The sequence below is a fragment of the Canis lupus genome, chromosome 36 (assembly GCF_048164855.1).
Source record: "Canis lupus baileyi chromosome 36, mCanLup2.hap1, whole genome shotgun sequence".
Taxonomy (NCBI): domain Eukaryota; kingdom Metazoa; phylum Chordata; class Mammalia; order Carnivora; family Canidae; genus Canis; species Canis lupus.
In genome coordinates, this window is record NC_132873.1 from 30,153,574 (window position 1) to 30,180,673 (window position 27,100).

The 27,100-nt window shown below is 39.3% G+C and overlaps 1 protein-coding gene across 5 annotated transcripts in view; it reads right to left on the reverse strand.

The window, feature by feature from the left end:
• C36H2orf88 (chromosome 36 C2orf88 homolog) overlaps window positions 1-27,100 on the reverse strand; it is a 179,037-nt gene that overhangs the window by 113,956 nt on the left and 37,981 nt on the right. For all 5 annotated transcript variants that reach the window (XR_012025032.1, XR_012025031.1, XR_012025035.1 and 2 more), the window contains 2 exons: window positions 17,773-17,910; window positions 10,981-11,104 (listed from right to left, as the gene is read on the reverse strand). The gene's annotated coding sequence lies outside the window, so the exon portion shown is untranslated. The remainder of the gene's footprint in view (window positions 1-10,980; window positions 11,105-17,772; window positions 17,911-27,100) is intronic.

A 27,100-nucleotide genomic window follows, 5' to 3' on the forward strand; every position in this document is an offset into this window, starting at 1 on the left:
TAAGACAAAAATTATTATTTACGAAGTAATACAACATATTTATGATGGTTGCTTCCCAATTAATGAGCTTTAGTCATTAAACAATCTGAGTGTTGGGAAAAGAAAACAAATTTCAAATCAGCCTGGATGTCTTAACATGGTTAAAAACCCTACTATTTACCAAAATATTTTGTTCTTAAAGATCATCCAATCACCAACTGGCACCTCCGTGATAGATTAAACTAGATGACTAAATAAAAAGGACTTCAAAGTATGAAATCGGGGACGCCTGGGTGGTTCAGTAGTTGAGCATCTGCCTTTGGCCCAGGGCGTGACCCCGGGGCCCTGGGATCGAGTCCCACATCAGGCTCCCTATGGGGAGCCTGCTTCTCCCTCTGCCTGTGTCTCTGCTTCTCTCTGTGTCTCTCATGAATAAATAAATTCTTTTTTTTTTTTAAGTATGAAATCAGATTCTTTTTATGTGTTAAAAACAAAGTCAGGATGTCATCAGGGCTACTGATGTATGAGGATATAAGATGATAATATTTATTGAGCACTAGATTTGTGCCAGGCACTTCTGTGACATGCTCAGCATGCAAAACATTATTGTTCCCAGTTCACAGAAGAGAACTTTGAGGAATTGTGACAATGGGAGGCATCTCAGTGGCCAGCCTGGACGTGAACTAAGAGCAGTTTGACACAATGATTCATTGCTCTAGTTAACAATTCTTCACCAAGCCCTAACAGAAGAGTGAAACTGTATATTTTTAACGTTTATATTTTGTAATATATCCTTATTGGATTCTGCATTGGTTTCTGCAAAAGGTTATTTGGCTGCATTTTAATAGGGGAGGGTAGAGCTGATATTAATGAAAAGGAAGATGAAGAGAGGGTGGTAAGCAAAGCAGAGGAATATGCACACAGATATGGAAATGGGTCACTGTCATAGGATATGAGACCTGGAACAGGCCAGGCCTTACAATCATCAAATTTACATAAGACAGAATTGAGGTCTAGGGAGAGGGATGCTCAAAGTTACAAAGAGAATTGGTTTGAGAACTGAGATAAGAGCTCTAAAATGCTTGAAAAGAATGCATGGTGGCTAAGAGTGATTCCAAAGGACAAAAGAGAAGAAGGATTCCAAAGGACAAAATGCAGGAAAGCTAAAACCAAAAACAGAAAAGCTCTGAGTCATGGTCTGTTAGCTGTGAAGTCAGAAGAAGACACTAAATGAATGTTCATAGGATTATCACAATTTACATCTATCTAAACAAATCTTTTATTGGCCTAGAGATTTACTTGGACAAAGAGACTCTAAGGGAAATCTATGGTTGTATGCACTTAAAACCATTATTTTATCGTATATAGTAATAAAAATAATAATAAGTTGATAATTAAGTTTTCAAAGAGCTTTCACATTAATGATGTAATTTTATCTTCATAATGCTGAAAGTTAAGTATTATCATTGTCATACTCATTTCATAGAGTGAACTGAGGCTAAACAAAATTAATCAAATTATCCAAGGAGACAGCATCTATATTTATATATTAATTATATAAGAAGTAGAAATCCAGATCAGTTACACTTTTTTAATCATTCATTCCAATATTACCTATTAAAAATGTAGCATGATAAAAAAAATTCATTTAAAATATCAGATGCTCACTTTTAAAAATAAGACACGTGAATACTGACCTATAACATAATTAAGAAATTAAACCATAGTCTAAAATGTGATATGCAATCAGGACTTGCCTGGCATATGATGAATAGTGTTGAAATTTCATTCCCATGGTTATTCAGTTTGAGTTTACATACTACAAAACATATCAGAGTAAACTCTACTCATTTTGGTCATCCCTATGTAAGATTTCAAGAATGCAAAATGGTACCAAATTTAGCTCATTCATGTCTAGATGGGATTTTATAGAGAATGTCTTTGGAAAATGAATACATTTTAATTAGATTGCGTGTATGGTTTACAGCACAATTTTCTTTGTTGCCACTTAAAAGACTCAATGGAGGGAATATTTACATATAACTTCCTAGATTATCTATTAAAATAACTCAACAAGGGATCCCTGAGTGGTGCAGCGGTTTAGCGCCTGCCTTTGGCCCAGGGCACGATCCTGGAGACCCGGAATCGAATCCCACGTCGGGCTCCCGGTGCATGGAGCCTGCTTCTCCCTCTGCCTATGTCTCTGCCTCTCTCTCTCTCTGTGACTATCATAAATAAATAAAAATTAAAAAAAAACTCAACAAATATTATATCCTGTCAAGAACACAGGATACTCTTTTTTAAAAATATTTTATTTATTTATTCATGAGAAACAGAGAGAGAGAGAGGCAGAGACACAGGCAGAGGGAGAAGCAGACTCCATGCAGGGAGCCCGACGTGGGACTCGATCCCAGGTCTCCAGGATCACGCCCTGGGCTGAAGGCAGATGCTCAACCGCTGAGCCACCCAGGTGTCCCGGATACTCTTGAACATAAGATTTTATAATATGAAGCTGCCTATTGTATCTGACAGGCACAAAGCGTATATGTAATAATGACAGATAGCTCCCTAATAATCTGCTATAAAAGTTGAATGGTTCACTTCAGCTATGATTTAACATTACACTAAATATTCTTGATACAGAAATACACAGCTTCGCAATGAAGCAAAGATGTACATGTTTAGTTGCCACTGACTCCAGGTTTGGATCAGTATAAGATACAAAAAAAAATTAACAATGTAATGCTATTTTTTATGCCCCATAATAAAGATAATTTTTTTTTTTTTTTAAGATTTTAGTTTTTTTTTTTTTTTTTAATTTTTATTTATTTATGATAGTCACACAGAGAGAGAGAGAGAGGCAGAGACACAGGCAGAGGGAGAAGCAGGCTCCATGCACCGGGAGCCCGATGTGGGATTCGATCCTGGGTCTCCAGGATCGCGCCCTGGGCCAAAGGCAGGCGCCAAACCGCTGCGCCACCCAGGGATCCCAATAAAGATAATTTTAAATGAAATATACACATATATGTGCTTTCTTAAAAAAAACTGACTTTAACTAAATTTTATTAGTTCTACATACGCACTCTAGGTAAAATACTATTCATCAGATTTAAATTATAGATATCTAAACTATATTCCCAGATTCTGATCTTATGGAGCTCTTGTTGAAAAGGTCTCCTGAGAAGGAACAACTGACAAATTTGATTCCATTAATCATAAAGGTAAATTTAAACTAAAACCACAAATAGATTAAGCTACTAAATAACATATTTAATTTATTTTCCTAACCATTTAAGATTATTCTATTAAGAAATAGAACCATTCAAGATTATTCTATTAAGAAAACCTTTTTGCAATAAGCGTTATGCTCTTTTTTTTTTTTCTAACATCTTATGAAGGACCCTATTCAGAACAAAATTTGATTATGCGGTTTTGGCCATGGATCCTCCACAAGACTTTCCCAGATCCGCTCCCACGGACACTAACTCCAACTAAGAAGCCAAACGTCTCTTGGCTCTATTCCCGTGGAACTCAGAATTTTGGCATCCTCCACCGGCCAAAAACAAAACATGTCAATACAAGGACGTTTGCCTACATCATGACATCAGATCCTCATAATACTGAGACAGGATTCTGAAAGTAAAAATCAAGCATAAAACACCAATTTACTGAGCACACTGAAGTGACTGTGGGAGAAAATCCAAATTGTTAAATGGAAACAATCAGGCAGTTCATTGAGGCAACTACTTGGCTTCCAGCTCCAAGAATATCTTCCTGAAAAGCTTCATACTTCTCAGCAACTCAAGTAAAGGCATCGGTTATATGGCTGCCTGGACCCTAAATAAGGATTCTATTAAGATCCCTCAGGTCATCTTGGGCTCTGAACCAGGCCAGGGGTCATGAGATAGAAATGACAGTGAAAAGGGGTAGACAAGGGTAGTCCTCCCGATGTGTCAATGTGCCCTCGCAGCCAGCAAAATTGTCCCACGGACTAGAATCTACCCGGACCTGCGTCTTATAGCAAAACTAAGTTCTATTACAGCTCCAGAGTCAGAGTCTGGGAAGCTGCGTAAGATGGGTGGAAACCTAGCTAAGTTCCCATCTGCTCCTAGGTCAAGATGCATTTCTATGATTGAAACACCCAAAGTGGGGCTCTCGGGGAAGAGAGAGCCTTGCAACTGCAGGGCCAGCAGAGCTCCCCTCTTTGCTAATAAAGGTGGACAGACTATGAATAGTGAGCCCTGCCTCGCTTGATGATGTTTGGCCAAAGATTCCCGATCAATGGGCCAAAGACGGCAGCGTCATTTCAGGGCAGACTGAATGCCAGAGCCTGGAATCTGGCTTTATGTCTGGTAACACAACATATACTATGTTGACACGGTCCATATATTTGTTGACCAGGTACATTACCTGGTTAGTGTGCTTGGCTCTCCTATATTCTACTCGGCTTGACAAGAAATAAACCCCTTGTGGGACCTTGGACAAGAAACAGCAACATTTATTTACGAGAAGAACGCATATTATATAGATAATATCATGTCCATTTTTAAAGTGAAGAAGTTGGGCCCAGAGACGCTCATGACTAGTAGGTAACTAAGACAGGTGCACACACGATGAAAGAAATACACATACAAATGTAGTGGTGTAGCATTTCAGTCATTAGTTCAGAAGTGAAAAAATATGACTTTCTAATTATTGCAAATCTGATGTCAGCTTTTACCTCAAGTCCCCTTGTGCTATGTCACCACTTCCACTTTGTAGATGCAACACTGTAATGTCAGTGGTAACCACTCTAATAATACTTATCAGCCCTCTGGATCTCACTCAGAAAATTATGCACGATATCCCTCTACTCTCAAATTTCCAAACTCAGAGGAGGATTGTAATGTGTGTCTCCTCCTGTCCAACTCAGCCTAGGAGGTAGGACTAGTGACTGAAGCTTCTCTTTTCCCTTCAAATTCACTCCCATCATCCCCTCATGAGGTCTTTGTGTGAGATGTAGTAATAGGGTGTGGCTAAGTCTGTGTACTAACCCTTTATATTTCATACCTAACCCCCAGGCTCCTGAACTTACAATTTTGCTAAGTACTTGCTATCTTTTTTTTTTTTCTTTTTTCTGATTCTGATCTGAGAAGTACCCTCTGGGAAAAATGTAACCTTTTCATAAATCACAGTGTTCATTCGTACTGATAATAAAATGTAAATTAAAATTACTTACTATCCTTTCATTTACAAATGAGGTACATTTTTATGTTAATATCTAGTGTCGTTAGTAAGGATGATCAGAAATGAACACTCCACACATCGCCTGATCTATTGCTTTCCGATATCTAACAAAACCCTTAAAGGTTCTATAAGTACAGTGATTTTGTTTCTAAAATTTTAGCCATAAAAAAGGAAGGTGTGTACATTTATGTAAAATCACAATCTCATTATTTTTAAAAACTGGAAATAACATATGTTCTAACAATAAGTATGGTTACATTGATTATAGATTTTCTAACAGCACACTCAAATTTAAAGACATGTATGTGAGGGGCGCCTGGGGGGCTCAGCAGTTGAGCGCCTGCCTTTGGCTCAGGGCGTGACGCCCGGGGGCCTGGGATCGAGTCCCACGTCGGGCTCCCTGCATGGAGCCTGCTTCTCCCTCTGCCTGGGTCTCTGCCTCTCTCTCTGGGTCTCTCATGGATAAATAAAATCTTCAACAAAAATAAGTAGGCATGTGTGTGTATAGATAGATCCATGATATGTGTGTATACACACACATACTTATTTAAAATGCTTTCATATGTAAATAACAGAAACCCCAATCCAAATATGGCTAAAGCAGTAGAAAATGTATTCATATAACTCTACGGGAGGATGTAAGGCGACTCCAGGTACAGTAAGGTCAGTAGCTCAATAATATCAACGAAGACCCAAGTTCCTCCCACCTCTCACCAAGTGCCTGTCACACTGCTTGCTGGGCCCTCAGGCTCTCGCCCTTTGGTTACAAGGCAGCTTCCGTTTGCACGTCCGTGTAAACCAAAGGAAGGGAGCTACGTGTCCTGTGTGTGCGTGTGCGTGTCTGTGTGAAATTCTTTTTTTTTTTTTCTGTGTGAAATTCTTTTGCGGAATCAAAGGATACGATATCCTTAATTTTAATAGATGTTGCCCATTTGTACTCTGTAGAAGTTGTACCAATTTGTTTCCGTTAACAGTGTGCGAGATTACCTATTTTCTCACACCCTCTTCATTCCTATTTCTAGTCTGATAGGTAAAAAAAAAATGGTATCTGATCATGATTTTAATTGCATTTTTCTTATTTTGAGTGAGATTATTAATCTTTCCATGTTTAAGGGTCATCTGTATTTCCTTTTCTGTTAACTCTTTGCTTTTATCCTTTGCTCATTTTTTATATTAGGTTGGTATTTTTTTAAAAATCTATATTAAGAAATTAGCTACAACTATTTCAGATTTTCATTTGTCTTTGGACTGTGTGGGTTCTTGTGTGTGTGTGTTTTAATACAGAATTCAAAATATTTGTATGATGTCACATATTTTAGTCTTTCTTTATGGCATTCCATTTTTTGTGTCATACTAAGTATGACACATACTCAGACTAGTATACTAGTCTCTGTACTCTAGAATGTATCTTATATTTTCTTCTAATATTTTTATGACTTATTTACTTTAAAAATCTTTAATCCACCTCAACTCCATTTTATCACAGTGCCCAACTTATTTGTCTTCAGATGATTATTCATTTATCACCATTTATAATACCATCTTTCCCACGACAGTGATTTGAAATGTGGAATGGTGTGTAACAGACATTTATCCTGACAACATGGATCTTTAGATCCAAAAAGTTATTTTCATAAAATGCAGCAATAACACACGATGCCTAAGGGTAAAATCAGGAGCCCTCTTGAAGTCTAACCACAACCAATATAGATGAATATCACCAATAATTGTCAGTCACGGTGTTTCTGTCCAGTCCAGAAATGACCAGCTGCAGCCCTTCTCTATTTCATTTATTCTATCAATAATTTTAAGTCTTCTGTTGTTGAGTGTTACTCTGCTTCACTGAGGGGTATTAGGTGTGGGGTATTTAGCCCACAAAAAGAGGAGGGCATGAAAATAATTCAGGGGATCCCTGGGTGGCGCAGCGGTTTGGCGCCTGCCTTTGACCCAGGGCGCGATCCTGGGGACCCGGGATCAAATCCCACGTCGGGCTCCCGGTGCATGGAGCCTGCTTCTCCCTCTGCCTGTCTCTGCTCTCTCTCTCTCTCTCTCTCTCTGTGTGTGACTATCATAAATAAATAAAAATTAGGGATCCCTGGATGGCGCAGCGGTTTGGCGCCTGCCTTTGGCCCAGGGCACGATCCTGGAGACCCAGGATCGAATCCCACGTCGGGCTCCCGGTGCATGGAGCCTGCTTCTCCCTCTGCCTGTGTCTCTGCCTCTCTCTCTCTCTCTCTGTGACTATCACAAATAAATAAAAATGTAAAAAAAAAAATTTATTAAAAATAAATAAAAATTAAAAAAGAAACCTTTAAAAAAAAAGAAAAGAAAATAATTCAGAATGTCTCTGGTACTTTGTCTCTGAGACGACATCAATCCTGGTCACACTGGTGTCATACCAGATTTACCCAGGGAGTCCTAGATACTACGGCAGGAACTGAGAAAGGAGAGAAGAAGCGTAAGTCGTGGCTCTCACTCAAGGAACTCACAGTCTAGTGTAAGCAGAAAACTAAACAAATTTAACAAAATGGGACCAACGGTTTACACAGGGTGCTGTGGAGGGGACGGGAAAGTCACTGCAGCCATCCTGGGAGCTCATTGAAGAGGAGGAGGAGGAGATGATGCTAGCAACATCTTTAATAATGAATGAAAGGTTGATGGATGAGTAACGAGAAGGAATAAATGAGGGAGAAGGAAGAAGCACATTCCAAAACAACCCCCTCTCCCCTCACACACACACACACAACACACACACACACACACACACGCATGCATTAAACAGCAGATGCCTTCCTGGTCCTGTGGGGATTCCAGATTGAAGGACAGGGCCTCAGGCAGTGACAAGCTCTGAGGCTCTAAGGGTAAATGAATCAGTACAGGCCTTGGTAGATCTTTTTAAGGACTCAATTTAGATGTAAATTTTTAAAACCCACTTCAAATAAGGTATTTTAACCTTCTTTTTGTCCCAAGGTCCCTTTGATATCTGATGAAGCCGTATACTCCTTCTCAAAATAATGCTTTAAATTATAATTATAAACATATTTTGATTGTGATATAATAAAAGCTGATAGCACAAAATCTTAATAAAATAACAATACCTAGTAGTGAGTTGAATAACATAATTTAAAAGTAGCGATGAGCATAAATGAGGTATGTGTAAAAACTGCTATTTGACATGAAATATTTGTGATTTATGTTGGTGACATGGTCGCCGATATCATGAATACTAATTACTAGTCTGGAGGAAAACTGATGATGGTCTGAATATTAAGAGCTAATTTTAATTGAGCAATCACTATATTGCAGGCACTGTTTAAAATACTCTGTAAGATGATCTCACCTACAGAATGAGGGTCATTATCAATCTATATTTAACAGGTGAAAAAAACCTGAAGCACAGAGAGGTAAGGAACTTCTTTCAGTTCACAGTGAGTTAGTAGAACCAGGTTTGGAACTGAGGTGGTTTGACCCCAGAACGACACTCTGAGGCAGTAAAACTAGTGGTAAAGAAAGTATTCGAGGCATGCAAGAAATGGGGCGAACAAGACGTGGCGGAGCAGGAAGACAACGGACCTACAAAGAGGCCGAGATAAAACGGAGGCAGTGTCAACATGTTCGACCCCGATTTTTTCCCTTCTTGGTAGTTCTTGCCCCTCGTCTCCCAGGAGGCTTTTGGTTCCTTAGGGTAGACCACAGGCTAAGCTTCATTGCTCTTGGGAAAGTAGCGAAAGCACTAACTAGGAAATTGGGATTCGATACAATTTTTTTTTTCTAGGCAGAAGAAGGAGAAAGACCGAGAGTGAGAGAGAGAGAGAGAGAGAGAGGGAGCATCCAGGCGTGCTGGCTCCCCGCTGGGGTCAGAACTTGGCGGACCGACCCGAGTAAGTAGAGGAGACGAATCTGAGAGAATCAAAGGATCCGGGGCTTGAGCCCTGATGGCTGCGTAGCGGGACAGGTAAGAGACGAGATGTGCGGGACACCTGCTGTGCTTGAGGATGGTCTGCAGCTAAGGCGAGCGGGGGAGGTGGCAGGGCCGGTCGGGGTCACAACTCTGGGCACAGCCTTCCCGAGCTCCCAGGCGGCTTCTGAGGGAGCGTCCAAGAGCCACGGGGGCCTGCAAGGGCTGAATGGGCCGCTGGGCGCAGATGGGGTTGACAAAGTACGGGGACCCCATAACGGGAGGCGGCAGTCGGTCCCCGGCAGTCATGGCAGCACACCTGGGCGAGGGCCGCCTCCGGCACCAGGGGGCCCGGTGGAGCGGAGGCCGCGCTTCGAGGAAAGCACAGGCCCTTAGACCAAGCCAAACAAACCGACTCAACAAGGAGCCTGAGAGCAAGGAGCGCAAAACCCCTCTGACACGTAATGATGGGAACATGGGGGAGCTTTTCTGCTCCAGAGTCCTTTAGATGAGCAGATTTAGGGGTGACGGAGAACGCTTCCGAAGCGAGAGATGCTTAAACTAGTGTAGGAGCCCCCCTCAAAACAAACTCTTTTGGGTGATGTCTAATTTATTTTTATTTTTTAAATTGTGGTTAAAAAAAAAACATGACATAAAATTTATTCTCTTTACCATTTTCAAGTGTGTCCATTTTAGGAAGGTTAACTTTCCTATTCACATTATACGACCGAGCTCTAGAACTTCTTCACTGTGTAAAACTGAAACTGTAGACACGTGGAGCAACTGCCTCTGTGCACCCCGTCCCCACCACCACTGCCCCCTGCAGCCCCAGTCCCAAACCATTCTACTTTGTGCAAAGTTTAATTACTTTATTTAATTAATTCATTTATTTTGAGTAGGTTCCGTGCCCAGTGCAGAGCCCAGCACAGGGCCTGAACCCAAGAACCTGCGATCAAGACCTGGGCTGGGATCAAGAGTCGGACACCCAGCTGACGGAGCCACCCAGGCACCTCTGAGTCTGATTACTTTACATACCTCATATAAATGGGTTAGATTACTTTAGATACCTCATATAGATGGAATCATACAGTACTTGTCTCCAAAAAAAACCTCCCCAATTTTTAACTGGAAAACAGAGAACTTTCATGAGCAAGTCCGATCATTTTCCATCGGTAGAAGGAGTGAAGGTCTTTGCAAGATGAGATCAGTTTAAGGGTGTAAAGTCCGATCTCTTCAATCCCAGTCTGTGACTATTAGGACCTAGCCCTGCTGGATCAGGGTCACAGCAAGGAACCTAAGGGGAAAAGAGACTCCTCAGACTCCGGAGCTTGATTCGCAGGCTCAAGAGCTATGTGGATATCAGCTGAGCCCTGTCTCCTAGAAAGCCAACTTAGCTCCACTATGACTTCTTGGTTCTTTCAAATGGCTCTTCCCGTCCAGACGAGTAGCTGCAGGTATTCCTTCCACTCTGATTCTGGAGCCTATTCTCTAAATACGCCCTCTATATTTAGGACCTGAGCTGTACCTGCCTTCTCCTTCTGAAAAGTCACAATACTTTGAAAATTCAGAGTCCAAGCAAAGGGGACATGCTCTTCCAAATGTTGCATAGCATTTCTTTCTATTTCTTTTTTCTTTCTACAGGTTTCTGGCCCTCGCTTCAGGCTGACTTGGATCTCTAATCCGGGATTTATAATCATTCTATGGTGCAGATATAAGCTGTGTCTAAAATCCTGGGCATCCTAGACAGGTTCTGAATGACTACAGCATTTGGTGGAAATAAATATTACTGTGGGACTGTGTCCAGCTTCCAGTCTGGGTAGCTATGGCAAAGAATCATATCAAGTTTTAGAAATCCAAAAGAAATCAAGTCTGCTTACTCTGTGGGTAGACTTCAAGGCCGTCTGCTCCCTGGGGGTTGAGTCATTTCAGGTCTCACTGGAACTTTCTCCCAGTGCAAGGAATCATCAACAACATCCTTATCGAGCAGATATTTGGTATTTTCTGAAAGTAAAATGAGACCTTATACTTTCTTCGTTGACAGTTTAACTGCCGTGTTGTGCTATAAATTTCAAAGATGGTTATAATATGTAATTTTTTTTAAATTGCCAAAATTTGTTTAATAACATAGAGTATATTCCTGTGCACTCCCATCTCATGTTGGATAAAGCTTGCACCTTGCTAAAGCTGTCCATGTACTTGGTCTTCTAGGAAACTGTTCCAGCAGTTTTAATTTAATCTGTTATGCTTAAAGAGTGTACTAGATAGAGATCTAGTATAGGGCCTCATTGTCCATGGCACTTAATGGTAGTTGACAATGATATGTTAATAATATATCTGAATCTCTTCTATTCCATATCAAAGTAAGAAATAAATAAAGCACCTTTAATTTTCTAATAAAATCGAAAATACTTCATTGTCTTAAATCCAGGGTTTTTCAAAACTCTGATGACTAAAAAAAAAAAGGACTGTCAAGAATCTGGAACTCCAGACTTAAGCAAATTATTTCACCGGGCCAAGAGATAATGTCATAGGATGCCATTGTTTATATTTTATTTCCAAAATACTTAATGACAATGATACTTTTTTAATTAAAAATAAAAACTATTTTAATCCTACATATAAGTTTGTTTTTTTCAGGGGCAGTTTCATTTAACCAGAAAAATGAACGTTCTGGAATCTGTAATCTTGTAAGATACAGCCTGAGTTAAGCCCTGACTTTCCTAAATCCAAACACACTGCAAAGATCAAGTCAGCTGTACTGCGCCATGGCCCACGGCCACATTGTGATTTTGGGAGCACATGGTTGGCAGGGCTGTACTGTGGTCTGTCCAAGAGAACTCTAGCCAGGATCTTGCCAGCAGTAAGCAGCAAGATGTCTTGATAGTTGCCTCAGTGAGTCTTATTGCTTTGAGGAATAAAAATAACCAAGCACTTGAGATCAAAGATTTATTAGTAACAGAAATTTAAGACTCCAAAACTTGGATAGTTTTCTTAGTTTGAAATTCCACACTAAAATTCACTGAATTTTTCACTGAAATGGTGAGACTGCTTGGGAAAATAGTTTGGCCATTTCTTATAAAAATAAGCAGACCTAAAAAAAAAAAAAAAAGCAGACCTATTCTACGACCTAGCAATTCCACACATAGGCATTTTACCCAACCAAAATAAATACATATATCCACAGAAAAGCCTATATGCAAATGTTCAAAGTTTGTTTCACTCATAATAGCCTAAAACGGGAAACAATCTAAAGGCCACCGTCTATTGAATAAATAAATTGTGGTACGTCCATAAAATAAAGAAAAACTGAACAATTATCGATACACGCAACAGCATAGATGAATCTCGAAAGCTTTATATTAAATGGAAGAGCCAAACACAAAAGGTTCCATATTGGTTAAATCTATTTATATGGACATTCTAGACAAAGGCAAAACTCCAGGAACAGAAACAAATCAGTGGTCGCCCGAAGATGGGGGCGGGTAAAGAGACTGATGATGAAGTGGCGCGAGGGCAGAGGTTATAGTAGTAGAAATGTTCTATATCTTGACCACATACACAACTGTATATGTTTATTCCAGCTCTTCCAACTTTACATTTAAAAAGGGCATATGGGGATCCCTGGGTGGCTCAGCAGTTTAGCCCTGCCTTTGGCCGGGTGTGATCCTGGAGTCTCGGGATCGAGTCCCACATAGGGCTCCCTGCGTGAAGCCTGCTTCTCCCGCTGCCTGTGTCTCTGCCTCTCTCTCTCTCTCTCCCTGTCTCTCATGAATAAATAAATAAATAAAAAAATAAAAGGGGCATATTATATAAGTTAGACCTCGGCGAGTCTGCCTTTAAGAAAATCTGGGGTAGGGATAATGAGGAGGGGAGCAGATGAAAGTAGGCTGGCCCTGAGCTAAAATGAGGGAAGCTGGGTGACGAGTCATGGGGGATGCACTAACCCACTGTCTCTACTTCTGAATATGTTTAAACTCCTTCACAATTAACAGTCAAAATCTTATTTTTGTACTGTTGGTTGCTAGGTGTGTGCTACTTAACATCTTCAGCCATCTTGCCCCACTTGGAGTGAAAAGTATAAAACTCATGAACTTCACACAACCAATCAAAGAAAAAAGTCCATTAGCTGATTTTCAACATGTGTACACAAATTAACCATGAAAACTACCTCAAAAGCCACGATCAGTAAAATTATAGGCAAGGTTCTTTTAAAATTAAGTTCACCAGAAGCAAATTACTTAAAAGTACCTCTATAGATATTTCTCTGGTCTTTTGAAATTCATCTGAGGAGACAAGACATGTACTTAAACACAACAAAAGTGAAAAAAAAAAACCCACAACAAAAATGGAAAGAATACTGCTGTAATTATTCGTTCAGTTGTTGGCTCACTGACCGTCTCCGGCACCCTACATGTTGAACGCGCCGCGCCTTCCCCTTTGGGGAGCCCGCAGGCACGGGGGCGGTAGCTACAGCACCAAGGCCAAGGGTGTGGAAGGAAGAATGAATCCCGCTGAGTGGAGAGTGGAAAAGGCTGGAGGGAGACGGGTGAGAAGACCGGAAAGGAATGTGTAGAGACGCTAAACCTGGAAAGATGAGCTGGACGTGTGCTCGGCCAAGACAGAGGTGTGGATGTGAGGGGCTGATGGGGAAGGAGGAAGGGAGCAGGGGAGGGAGCGCGGCCCAAGGAGATGGGCCGCAGCAGGCAAAGCTACGAGGGCAGAAGCAACGGCACAAAAGCAGCAAAACAAAGCTGAATAATTCATCCATAATTAGCTCAATCTGTTATCGTCTAGTCGATGAACTGTGAGGTTTATAAATGCATGATGCTAATAAATTCACGAATCTATTCCACAAATAGATAAACTGGTTTTGTCTCATGGTCACAAGGTACGTCGGTAACTCCGGTCAGCTAAGTGTGCAAGGTGTGCTCCGACTTGAGGCCAACTCTGGGCTCTACTTGAATTTATTGCCTCTACTGGAAAGCCAATTTATATTTCGGGCCATATTATTTTTGCCTATCCGCGCACACATTTAAGATTCACCGTGTTTAGGCTTTTCTTAGCAAAGCGGAAGGAGGTGTAGAAGGGGAGCACAACTTACAGCTAAACCGCGAACTCCACGTAAGGCCTGAGCAGGGAGCACTTTGCGGCCGCTTCCTAAGCAGTCACGTTCCTGCTGGAGAGTAGAAGCTTGCAACCCACAAAATTATCAGATTATTGTTAAAAGTTGGCTTCTTCATTCCACCTGGCTAAAAGCGTGTTGCTGGTGTGGTTCGGGCTGAACGCCCAGGTACGGGCCTACGTACCGCCACGATCCTTTACCGAAGGAAAAGAAGTTATTCGTACTGTCTGATACCAGTGAGGAGCCACACGTTTCTTCTCCTCTCCTCTACCCGCCACCAGCTAGGGAGGGTTGGATGGACTTCTTTTATTTATGACTGCCGTATCCAAAGCCATGATCATTATTTAATTTATTTATTTGAGAGGAGAAAGAGTGCGTGGTGGGGGGCAGAAAGAGAGGAAGAGGGAGGGGGAGGGGAACTCAAGCAGACTCTGTGCATGGAGCTGGCTGCAGGCTCCCTCTCACTGCGCTGAGATCCTGACCTGAGCCAAACCCGAGTCAGACACTTGAAGGACTGAGCCGCCCAGACATGCCTAAAGCAATGGTTTTTGAATGACAAATTAATTACAATGAAAAACAATTTTTGGTAATATTTAATTTTTAGTCATGTAAATTCTTTTTTTTTTTTTAAAGATTTTATTTATTTATTTATTCATGAGAGCTACAGAGAGAGAGGCAGAGACACAGGCCGAGGGAGAAGCAGGCTGGGGGTGGCGGGGAGGTCAGGCCCTGAGCTGAAGGCAGATGCTCAACTACTGAGCCCCCCAGGCGCCCCTTTAGTGATGTAAATTCTTACACATTTAGGCCTATGTTGATGCTTCTCAATTAAACTCCAGAGACAGAATAAATTGGAGGAATGGTCTACTTTTCCTTGCGGATGACAAGTAGTAGCAGCAACTTAATGCTTTATATATTTGTTTAAAGATTTCATTTATTTATTTGATGGAGAACCAGAGGGAGAGCCTAAAAGCAGGGGGAGCAACAGGCAGAGGGAGAGGGAGCAGCAGACCCCTGGGGCAGAGAGCTCAGGATCCTGGCCTGAGCCCCAGGCCCGACCTGAGCCCCAGGCCGACCTGAGCCCCCAGGCCTGACCTACCCCCCACTTACACTGGGGGCGGGGGATGAGGGGCCTAAAGAGGAAGGCCTGGGCCACTTTGGGGCCAGGCAGTGGGGCCCAAGAGGAGGTCTGGCTCACGCTCTGCGCAGGGCGCCCAAGCCTGATTGAACAGGCCCAGCAGCGGGGCCAGCCCTCAGCACCCCCCGGCGCCCCAGGTCGCCAGCAGGTCACCAGTCCACGCAGCGGCGGCTTCCGTACCGCAGGCGCGTGTCAAGCAGGAGCCAGCCTGACTCCCCCACTTCACTTTCCACAGGATCCTGAACACCTGTCAGGTCGCGAGGATTTTTCAGTCACTACTGACCCAGGATAAGTTTTAACAGGTGACAGGCTTTGGATCAAATTACCGATTCCCTGAGGCATCCAGTCCTCCCCATCTAAGTATTTTTGGCATGATTTATATGCTCTTTAGCTTCCTTTATAGAGTAATTTAGAGTGATGTCGATTGTAGAACTATTCCTGAAATGCGAGAAAGTACCTAGTGTTCAGTCTTCAAAATCTCCTTCACAGAAAACTATTATAAACAATAGAACATAAAGGAAAGATAGTGGGTTTTATTACGGCTTTAATGCTTTATAGTGTAAAATAAAAGCAGGCAATTCTATGTTGGTCTCATAAATTAGATATGAAATTTTCATAGTCCATGGATCTGCATGTCTGAGGACAGCTGATTTTTAAGGATAAGGTGAAAATTAATTAGCATGGGATTTAAGAATTTGCACAATCAGGCGTTAGCTTACTTTCCCAGACCTATGTCTCTACACTGATAATCCCTACTCCACACCTCATTCTGTTAAATACTCCGTATACACAATTTCCAGAAAACACTATCCCCACACCTTCAGGCCTTCACTAATATCTCTCCTTCTGCCTGGTATTTCCATCTTCCTTCTGCCTAGACGTCTTCAGACTTCTGAACCCTCACTTCTCTGTCTCAGCAGATGATTGTAGCCTTCGACCTCATGGGGAAAAAAGCCAGTATCCTCCATCTGCACTTGCCAGAACACTGAGTTATCTTTGGTGGACCCTCTCCTTCACCTTTTCAAATCTAGTCCATCACTAAATCTTCGTGTTCTGAAAAGCCATTACTTCTGTTTATCTCCACAGCAACTCAGCTGGTGTAACAGAAAAGCCACTATCACATCCTGCCTAGATAACTACAGGGGAGACTAACTGGCTCCTCTGCTTGTTTGTATTCCTCTCTGTCTCCAAATACATACCCAGAAGACACCAAAGTTCCTTTTCCAAGGCTGATATTGGAAATCTAGTTCACAATCTCGGAGTATTGTGCTGAGCCAGAGGTGAAAGCTGAGTTAGTAAATCTAAATTTGGCGTATCTCCTAGTGGGAGCTTGACGGAAACACCTACACGAGGAGCTGAGATTAGGGATGGGTACCTGGTGATTGTAAGTAGGTGTGGGTTTCTATAAATTCTCAAAACAGAACTGATGACCTGTCACTTACTTTTCTGAATATTCAGATGAGTCCTCACTGTTAGAGGTGGTATCCGAACCCATGAGAATGCCAAAGAAGAGAATGTAGCAAAAAGGTGAGAAGAAGGACAGAAACTTGGGGACTCCTATATCAAGAGAATAGGAAGAGAAACAAGAAAGCTGGCACTTAACACACAAGTAGGGGAGCCAAGAAAGTAGTGTGTGTATGTTTATTTTTATTATAGAATTGGATTGCTTTTCTTTTTTTTTTTTTTGAATTGGCTTGCTTCTGATAGATTCTAGAAGACCTAGATAATAAATTCTAGATTTTAAAAAATACACTTAAAAAATAAATAAATACACTTAGATAAATCTGGCAGTGTGTCTGTACCAGGAAGAGGAAGGGCTATTAAAACAAGGGTAAGGATATTGTTTTTTTTTTTTTTTTTAAGGCAAGGATATTGTTAAAGAAGCAAGTGCAATAATGCAGGCATGAGGCAATTTTGTACCAAACAAAATGGTGAACTATATTTAAATATTACTGTATCTCATTACTTACACATGTAACATGTAAGATCTTAAAAACAGAACTCTGTCATCTTTTCCTATGAACCTATTTTTCTGTAGGGTAAACAGAATTTTTTCCTTTCATGAAATAATAAATAATTTTTATGACTTTTTCTAATCCCTATGAAAATCAAATACAAAAAAATAACAAAGTAGTAAAAATTATCTAAAATCCCCCCCATAGAGCACTTCTGTTAACATTTGTGTGAACATTCCTCTGAGAAATGCATATTCTTTCTACACCCACACACACCTACATACGTAGCATGGTCAGCAAGCTACCCCTTAGCTACTTGTCTCAGTAAATAAAGATTTTTTGGAGCCATAACCACACTCACTTGTTTACACATTGTCCATCGATACTTTTGTACAATAGGAGAATTGAATAGTAGGACAGAGACTGTGTGACTCATAAAACTTAAAAAATTTACTACCTGGGATGCCTGGTGGCTCAGCGGTTAAGCTCCTGCCTTCGGCCCAGGGCGTGATCCTGGAGACCTGGGATCGAGTCCCACGTCGGGCTCCCTGCATGGAGCCTGCTTCTCCCTCTGTGTCTCCACTTCTCTCTCTCCCTGTATCTCTCATGAGTAAATAAATAAAATCTTTAGAAATAAAAATATTTACTACCTGGCCTTTTACAGCAAAAGTTTTCCAACCTTGCTATGCAGAATCATATTACACATGCCACATAGTAAACTTTTTCACTCAACGATAGGTCATTAATATTTCTACAGATCAATAAGTATAGATGATCATTTTAATGGATGCATGAGATTCCATTATATAAGGGAGACATGGTTTATTTAATAAATTTGCATGGATGGGTATTTAGAGTTCGAATTCCTCCTTACTACAGTCAATGCTGCCACTAATGTCCTTCCATAGACATTTTACCACACTTGATCATATCTTTCAGATAAATTCTTAGAGGGATGTGGGGGCTCAGGTCATGATCCTGGGGTCCTGGGATCTAGCCTGCATCCTGTGGGTCGGGGTGGGGAGTCTGCTCTCTCTCCTCCTGCCCCTCCCCCTGCTCATGCTCTCTCTAGTGCAAATAAATAAATAAATAAATAAAATCTTAAAAAAAAAAAGATAAATCCTTAGGGATAGAATTGTGGGGTCAAAAGCTCCATATATTTTACATTTGATGCATATTTCCAAACTGGCTTCCAGAATAAATTGAAACAATTTTCACTTTTACCAATAGAGCATGAAAGTGCACATTTTTCTCTAAACCCTTGCTAATTTTGAGGATAAGGAAATATTCTGAATCCTGAAGGGAAAAAAAAGATGTATCAGTCATTTCCATTTGTATTGCTTGATTCTTAATGAGGTAAAACATCTTTCATAATTATTGGCATTTGTGTTTTTCTTTGTGAAATAATGGACTGCATTACTTTATATTTACATAAAAATGTACTTCAGGTACTTTGCCAATTTTTCTGTTGGAGCATTTCTTAAACTGATTTGTAAGTGTGCCATATGCTAAATAAGTCAATAGATATCTACTAAGATAAAAAGAGGGCATATGGCTATTTTCCGTACCAAGAAGAAACAGGTATGGTTCCTGCTTTCATAGTGACAGTCTAGTAAAGAAAGGAGTTGTCATTTTGTCTGACATTAAAATGCAAAGATCTTCCTAATATTCAGTGAATTGTTCCATAAACATCTCTTAGGAAGGCAACATTATGAACAAGTCAAATCAATTCATTTGGAAATTAATCCAATCACAGGAAACTGGGCTCTCCTCTGTAGCCTGTTACAGCAAGAATCTTCCTGATGAAGTTCTTAAATTTCCTAGCATGTTAATGCTAGCTTTTTACAATCAGAATAATCATTTGTTCTAAAGCTTATAAACCACAATCAAGAAAAATATAAACGAGAAAGTAAAAACCACCTAAAACCTTTTATACAAACATCCTTTTGTCTATTTTCTCTTTTCTCCACTAATTATACATATCTGAGGCATATGGAAGGGAATGAGGATAATCAAAAAGCTAAGCAAGAAAGGGAAATTAAAACAAATGAGAAAATAAGAGAAATTTGTGCAGAGAGCAACAGATTATAATAGAAGAAATACCCTCTGCTCTTGGGATTTCTTCTGGGGTACAAAAAGCAGACAGTTAAGAACTGAATTTCCTACACAAAATTACATTTTAAAGTTCTACAATGACCCGTCTGATCATTTGCTATACCCTTGCAAAATAAAACAGAGAAAAAAGTATCCTCACATTTATATTTATGGATTGTTGTACAAGAAAGAATTTAAAGAAATACCAAACATTTTTATTACCTGTTATAAAACCTAATAGTAGGTTGCCATATGATTATAGTTCTCGCAAAATGTACAGGGGAAATTGATAATCAAACACCACTGATGACAGATATTTATATCAAATTCACATAACTATCCCTAATTATAAATATAGATGTGCATTCCAGGATTATCCACAAGTATGTATTCCTATGAATACTTATTGTAGTTACATATGCACATTGAAAGGAGATATGCCCTTTCACCTTTTATAAACTACTCAGAAATATTAGAGCATCACCAGCTGCCCGAAAGGTCACACTGAATTTTGGGTGCTAATTGTGGCAGACTTATGTACATCACTTAATTTAAAAATAAAGATGTCTTAAATCTTTATTTTAATCTACTTCCTCCTGCTTAAATGGGAACTAAAAGTTTAGTAAGTGACCCATGTTTGTAAATACTTCTCCCTCTGTGCAAAATGTGACTGGTATAAAGTGTGTGAAACCTGATAAATCAGTTTTGAAACCTCAAGTCGAGTTTGATATCTAGTACATGGAGCCACACCATGATTCCCATTGACTGTGTTAAGAGTAGAGCATTGTGCAGCATGTCCCGGGCTTGGATTTGGAACATAGTACAGCATGTGGGGTGAGGCCAGGGGTTAGGGGGCAAGAAATATTACTCTTTTAACAAATGGTGTTGAGTATAAAGTTAATGCTAAGGTACATAATCATTCCAAAGGCCAATTTAAGTGCCTGTATTTTAGTACATGCAATAAAGTTGTTCTCAAATTCTAATCATGGAATTTTGGACCTGGGTCACACTGGCGTCCACAATTGAGGTGTATATAAAGAAAGAACTTAAGAAAACTAGTGTGTTTTGTGGAATATTACAATTTATTATATTTTCCAAATCTTAAGCCATTTAACATGAAGAAATTCATTACGTTACATCTACGCTGTACTAACTCCCCCCAAATGCCATTTACTTTTGCAGCTTGGTAAGTAATATGGCTCCTGTTTTCTCCTTTTGAGTGAATTTTCTCCAATCTCCTCTCAGTTTCAAAAGCCCTTTTAATTCCTAACTTGTATACCATTTCCAACAAGAAGCCATCCCCTTTCCATCCTCCAAGCTGAATTTATTCTTTCCTTTGCCTTCTTTTAGCACCTTTCCTTATAACCCCTACATACCAGCTATTTACATTATACCTCAAGGCATAGCTGCTTAGTTGTTAGACTTCAGTCACTCTCATTAGACTGGTTTACAAGCAGTAGATTGTAAGCTACTTAAAGGCAAGAAATGGTTTTATTAATCTAGGCATTCTATGAAGTGCTTAGCACACTAAATGATCAAAATGTTCATTCAATTTAATTCAATAAGCTTTTTTAAAATTCAAGTTCGATTAACATGTAGTGTTATATTAGTTTCAGAGTATAATTCAACAATTTTATACATTTCTCAGTACTCCTCAAGATAAGTGTACTCTTAATCTATTTAAGATTTCTTTTTTCTATTTTAATTCTATTTCACTCATCCCCCCATCCACCACCAATTTATTCTCTATTTGAATCTGTTTTCCGGTTTGTCTTCTTTTTCCTTTGTTTGCTTATTTTGTTTCTTAAATTCCACATACGAATGAAATCATACAGTATTTTTCTTTCTCTCATTGACTTATTTCTCTTTTTTCTCTTCGAAATTGAAACTGCAATGAGACATCACTTTTCACTTGTCAGAGTGACTAAAATCAAAAACACAAGAAACAAGTGTTGGTGAGGAGGTGTAGAAAAAGAAACCCTCAAAAAAAAACAAAACAAAACAAAACAAAAAACAAACAAAAAAAAGAAACCCTCGGTCATTGTTGGCGGGAAGCAAAGTAGTGCAGCCACTGTGGAAGACAGAGAGGTTCCTCAAGAAATTAAAAACAGAACTACCTTATGATCCCGTAATTCCACCACTGGGTAATTCAACAAACTTATACAAATGCTTCACGCAAGACAGCATGCTAGATTTTTGCCAGATTATTTTTCACTGCCATGCAGTTCCTACACATTTGCTTTCCTGTGTTCGTCCTTGAACCACTGGGAATAGTAGCTAGGAGTTTGAAAACTAGTAGCTTGGAAATAGCATTTTCCAAAGTTCATTGCCCGAAGGATTCTGGTTAGACTCCACCATTTGGAGGCACTCATGAGATTAGAAGGCAGGAAGCAGACAACAGCCATTCCTGCTTGTTTCTGGCAGCCAGGCCTTCCAAGGCCATTAGAAGTATGGGCTCTGGTCTCCGGTTAACACAACCTTCCCTCTATGTTCCTCACACTCTTCTACCCATCCTCTATAAAACCTTCTGTGTTGAAATACCTAACTTGGTCTCCATTTTCCTAACTGAACTGTAACTGATACAGTTGTGTACTGGAGATGCAAAAATCTCACAACCAAATAGAGCGGATGATGAACTTTTTCTGTAAGAGCAACTTAGTAGATAGATATTTTTGGTTTTGTAGGCTACATACCATCTCTGTCACATATTCTTATCTCTTGTTTTTTTCTTTCTTTCTAACAACTCTTTAGAAAGGTAAAGCCAATGTAAAAAAGGCAATAAATTTTCCTAAAACAAAAATGTAAAATCATTCTTAGTATCAGGGTATACAAAAACAAGGGGGTAGGGGTTGTTGGATTTGGCCTATGTTTTGGACATATTTGGACATAGTTAACAGGCCACAGTTTGCTGATCGTAATGCAATGTAGTAAGTAATATAGAAAAGATGATGCCTAACACTGTCTAGAATAATCATGTTAGGTTGACAAAGGAGTTCAACATGAATTGATTGAAGTTTTAAAAACGTGTGGATGTTCAACAGGTTAACAAGGCATTCCAGAAAGAACAAATGCTCAGGCATAAAGACACGAGAAGGTAGAGACAAATTGTCTCGCCTAGGGTAAACGTAAATGGTTCAGAACTAGTGATATACACAACAGTATGAATGCATTTTAAATATATTATGCTAAGTTAAAGAGAGCAAACTCAGGTGCCTGGGTGACTCAGGAGGTTAAGTGCCTGCCTTTGGCTCAGGTTGTGATCCCAGGGTCTTGGGATCGAGGCCCACGTGGGGCTCCCTGCTCAGTGGGGAGTCTGCTTCTGCTTCTACCCCTTGTGATCTCTCTCTCTCAAATAAATAAAATCTTTTTAAAAATATAGAAAGCAAACTCAAAATGCTATATACTGTATGACTCCATTTACATGACATTCTGGAAAAGGTAAAGCTGTAGGGACTGAACACAGATCAGAGGTCACTAGGGGTTAGGGATAGGGATTGACTCCAATGGGACAGTATGAAGTAATTTGTGGTGGTAATGAACTTTTTCTGTATCCCAATTACTGTTGTGGTTATGTATATATTTGTCAAAACGTATAGAAATTTACACCAAAAAATAGTGAATATAATTTACTATATACAAGTGTTTTAAAACTATTTAAAAATAATTATCTATTGTGGACACATGATACAGAAAGATGGAATGTAGGAAGAGGAGATAAGGATCTGAAGGCAACCAGGGGCTACATTCTGAAGTATCTTGTGTGACCTGTTAAAGATTTTAAACCTTATCCTGTACTAAATAATGTGTGACTGAAAGAATTCAGATTTGCAAGCTCAACTACTTTTAGAAAGAATCACTCTCATATTAACATAGAGCATTAGTGAAAAAGAGATGAGACTAGATGCAGGGAAATGAACTATGAGGTTGTCATCCTGAATGGATATTTGGGAGAAAAAAACCAATAGATCTTATTAAGTGGATGTGACAGCTAAAATGGAAAGAGGTGTCTAAAAAGAATATGCCTGCACCGTGGGCAACTGGATAGATAGTGATGCCCAATGTTGAGATTAGAAATACAGGGGGAAAAATCAGGTTTCACATATAAGATAAATTCTATTTTTGAGATGTTGAATAAGCAGTGAGTATAGAACAAGCAAGGTTATATGCTCAATAGGATACGAGAAATATAAGTCTAGTAAGATTGAGCAAGAGCTATAAATGTGCTAGGCACTAGTATGTAGAGGGTAGTTGATATACTAGGGGTAGATAAAAGAGAGTCAAGAATAACATTTTAGGGAACTTAAACACTTCAAGGAAAGGCAGGAGGAGGAGAAATCTTGGAGGTTAGAAGAAGGCATGAAAGAGAGAGAACTAATAGAGTAATATAAACGGATAAGAGAGATTTTGTGAGAAAAGAAACGGTGGGTAGGGAAAATGGTAGTGATAACTTGAATCACAAAACCTCTCTTCCTTAAGAATATAATAAAATGAACAATGGCAAAAGCAAAATACACCAAGACTAAAACAACAAAAATAATAACCAAATCAGAAAAAATATATACCAGTAGCACTCAGACTAAGAATGATACAAAATCCCATACTGTAAAATGGAAAAGTAAAGAGGAAGATAAAGAGGAAGAAGATTCTAAGAATTAACAGTTGGCAACAAATCTCACTGCCAAACTTGGGGCGTAAGATGAGTTTATAAACTCTGAGAAGTCTCACTAATACTTCCTAATTTGAAAGGAACCACTTTGAGAAGGTTGTTATACAACCCATGGAAATAGGAGAATGTTCCTTTTTCAATAGATGCCATTTCCCACTATCATGGATATATCACACAGAAATAAGGAGAATATTAGGATTTGACATTTTTGTGGAATTTTTCTGTTTGTTTTTATGTCATTGTTGATGGTGTGTGTGTGTGTGCATGCACATGAATGCACATGTGCCAGGAAGAGAGAGATAATAACAGCCAGTTATCTCCCAGAGCTAACTGTCTTTGATAATAAACAGTGATTTTCCAGATAAAGACACGAGGATAAGAAATACTAAGGGGCATACCTCTGTAAAGTACCTTTCACCTGGTAGGATGGACAACTGTATTAATAACATCTTAACCAAACACTTAAGTTTTGCTTAATTCCAGAAAGGACTGTCCTTGCTACAAGCAAAAGTGTAACATTCACCTTGAATAAGACATTACAAAAGCCAAGGGACTTCTGTCTAAGTCAAGTGAATTCAGGTACAGAATTATTGTTTAATTACAAAAATAAGGAGTAGAAAGTAAACAGTAGAGAGTAAATCCAACTACCACAATTGCCTACAGACACAGCTAAGTATTCCTCACCTATCCACATCTCTACTTCCAATAACACGTGCAGAAGAGTAAATGCTTTATTTCTTAAACAAGTGATGAACACATAGATATTTATTTGGTATTTCCAAAACCTTGTTTCACATAATTTTTTAAAAATGTGATAGGACATAAGCCATAAAAAACCTGTCTTCACACTAAAGCTCTAAGGGAATGATTTAAACATGATCTTTAAAGTGGGAGAGAATTGAGGGCTAAAGAGAGATAGATAGCATGAATTCTAGAAATACACTAAATATAAAGGAAAATATATGGAGGGCGGGAGAGAAGGAGAGAGAAAACATAGCGTGCAGTAAATAAATAAAGAATACGTTCTGAAAGTAGACATCCCTCGAGGAAACAGAAGAAAATGTTCAACAAAGCTCTCATATTAAAGAGAGCATGAAATCTGTAGAGCAAGAAAAACTTAAAAAGGTCATAGCACAATGAAGTGAGGTTAAAATGGAGAGTGATGAACAAAGATGTGAACTGAGAATTAAAACAATAATAGTATAGAAATAATAAAAGAGAAACGCTAAGATAGACAGTACTGAAAACCTAACTGTAAAGAAGGAGGAAAGCCTTTAAAAATAGCCGAAGAATGAAGAAAATGGCAGAAAGATCGAATCAATGATAGAGAAAACAAACACACAAAAAACAGGCAGCCAATAAATATTTAGTGAATGAGCAAAAAAAAAAGTGGCTTGAGGTTTTATTACAGAGAACTTCAAATGCAGGGTAATAAGTCTGTCCTCCATGTCATGTAGGAAATGAGGACACAACCACTCCTTTGAGTTGTGTTCAAGGGTAGGTGCAATAGGGAGGACAGTTAAAATTAACATGATAGGAGTATTAGGTTAGGAACAGTAATCAGTCAGATGAAGCAGAGAAGGCATGACTTGGAGATTGGAAGATCAGTGAGCAGGTGGTTGAATTTAATGCATTTGTGCGGTTTCAAAGAAAACCTGTGCTTGACTTCTATTCTTCTTTGCCCAGAGTTCCCCTGTGTGCCCAGTCATGGAACAATCTGGGCTAGTTTTCATCTTATCTGTAATCTACATAAATGTACCTTGTGGAAAACTATTTTCTGATACTGTTAGAATGATTATTTGGATTACTAAATCTTACTTAGACACTTAAAACAGTCCCCAACCAATCTCAACCCTGTGTTCCATAGTAGTAATAAGTGTAGACAGAAGAAAAGACAGCAGTAATAATATAAGAAAGAGTTGGAGGGAGGTGGTATATTCAATGCAAACTAAGATGTTCAGCTCAAAAACAGAGATACAAAAAGGATTTTTAAACAATTGCTGATGTTGATTCCCTGGTTTGGAGAGAGCAATGTAATTCTTCTATATTATCAGTCACTTCAAGTGATTACTAATATATTTAGGGATTTTTCTTTACAACAAGGCAAAAGACATACATATGGCACATCTGTAGTCTAGTTTAGAAATAATGAATGACTGGATTATTAGATGTATGTGGGATCAGAATGCAATATTTTAGAAACAGAACCTGTTAGGCTGCTTTGGAAGTTTATAGTTGACCCTACAGTCAACTTGAGTTAATTTAAGTATTTATTGGGATTTCCTCAAGCCTAGACTAGGTCCTGAACAAATAATATGCATGCACTAGTCCTTCAATGACGTAAGTTTGAATATACCTCAACATGTCTTCTCTTAGACACGCAATCTAAATATATTTGTTACAATTTAACATCGCCTAGGAATTATGCCCACTCTAGCTGTACAAAGTATTTATAAACTTGACTTTACTCTTCTGTGTCCTTGCATGTGGAGTAGAAAGAACTAGCCACCTTGATAGATGAATGGATGTCAGTTGTGTAAATCTTATTGTGGCTTCTCACTCAAAAAACTTTTAAGATTCCAAATGCATATCAACCAGCTGATTGCTCGATCTAGGCAGGTATCAGGAGGAAGCCCTCATTTCCTGGGATGCTGCTCAGTGACAACAGCTTCGGTAAGAGCTCCATGGTGGTCAGGATGCTGCTGTCCCATCTCATTACTTCCCCACGCAGGTCATTTGTATTTGCATGACCTCAAGTACGTTCACTATTGTATCTAGTGCCCCCTGGAGGACATGTTGAACTTTATGAGACAACAATAATATAGATTTACAGGTAAGGGGAAATTACTATAAGGAAAAACTGCTGTTTTCTCTTTAATGGAGTATTGGTGGTCTTTTAGAAAACATGCAAAAATCATAATTGTAACAAGTCAGAAAAAGTTATAATCTATCTTTATTTCAAACTATTTAAATATGGACTGATAAATTTTTATACATTACTCATAGCACAGTAAACATGATCTTT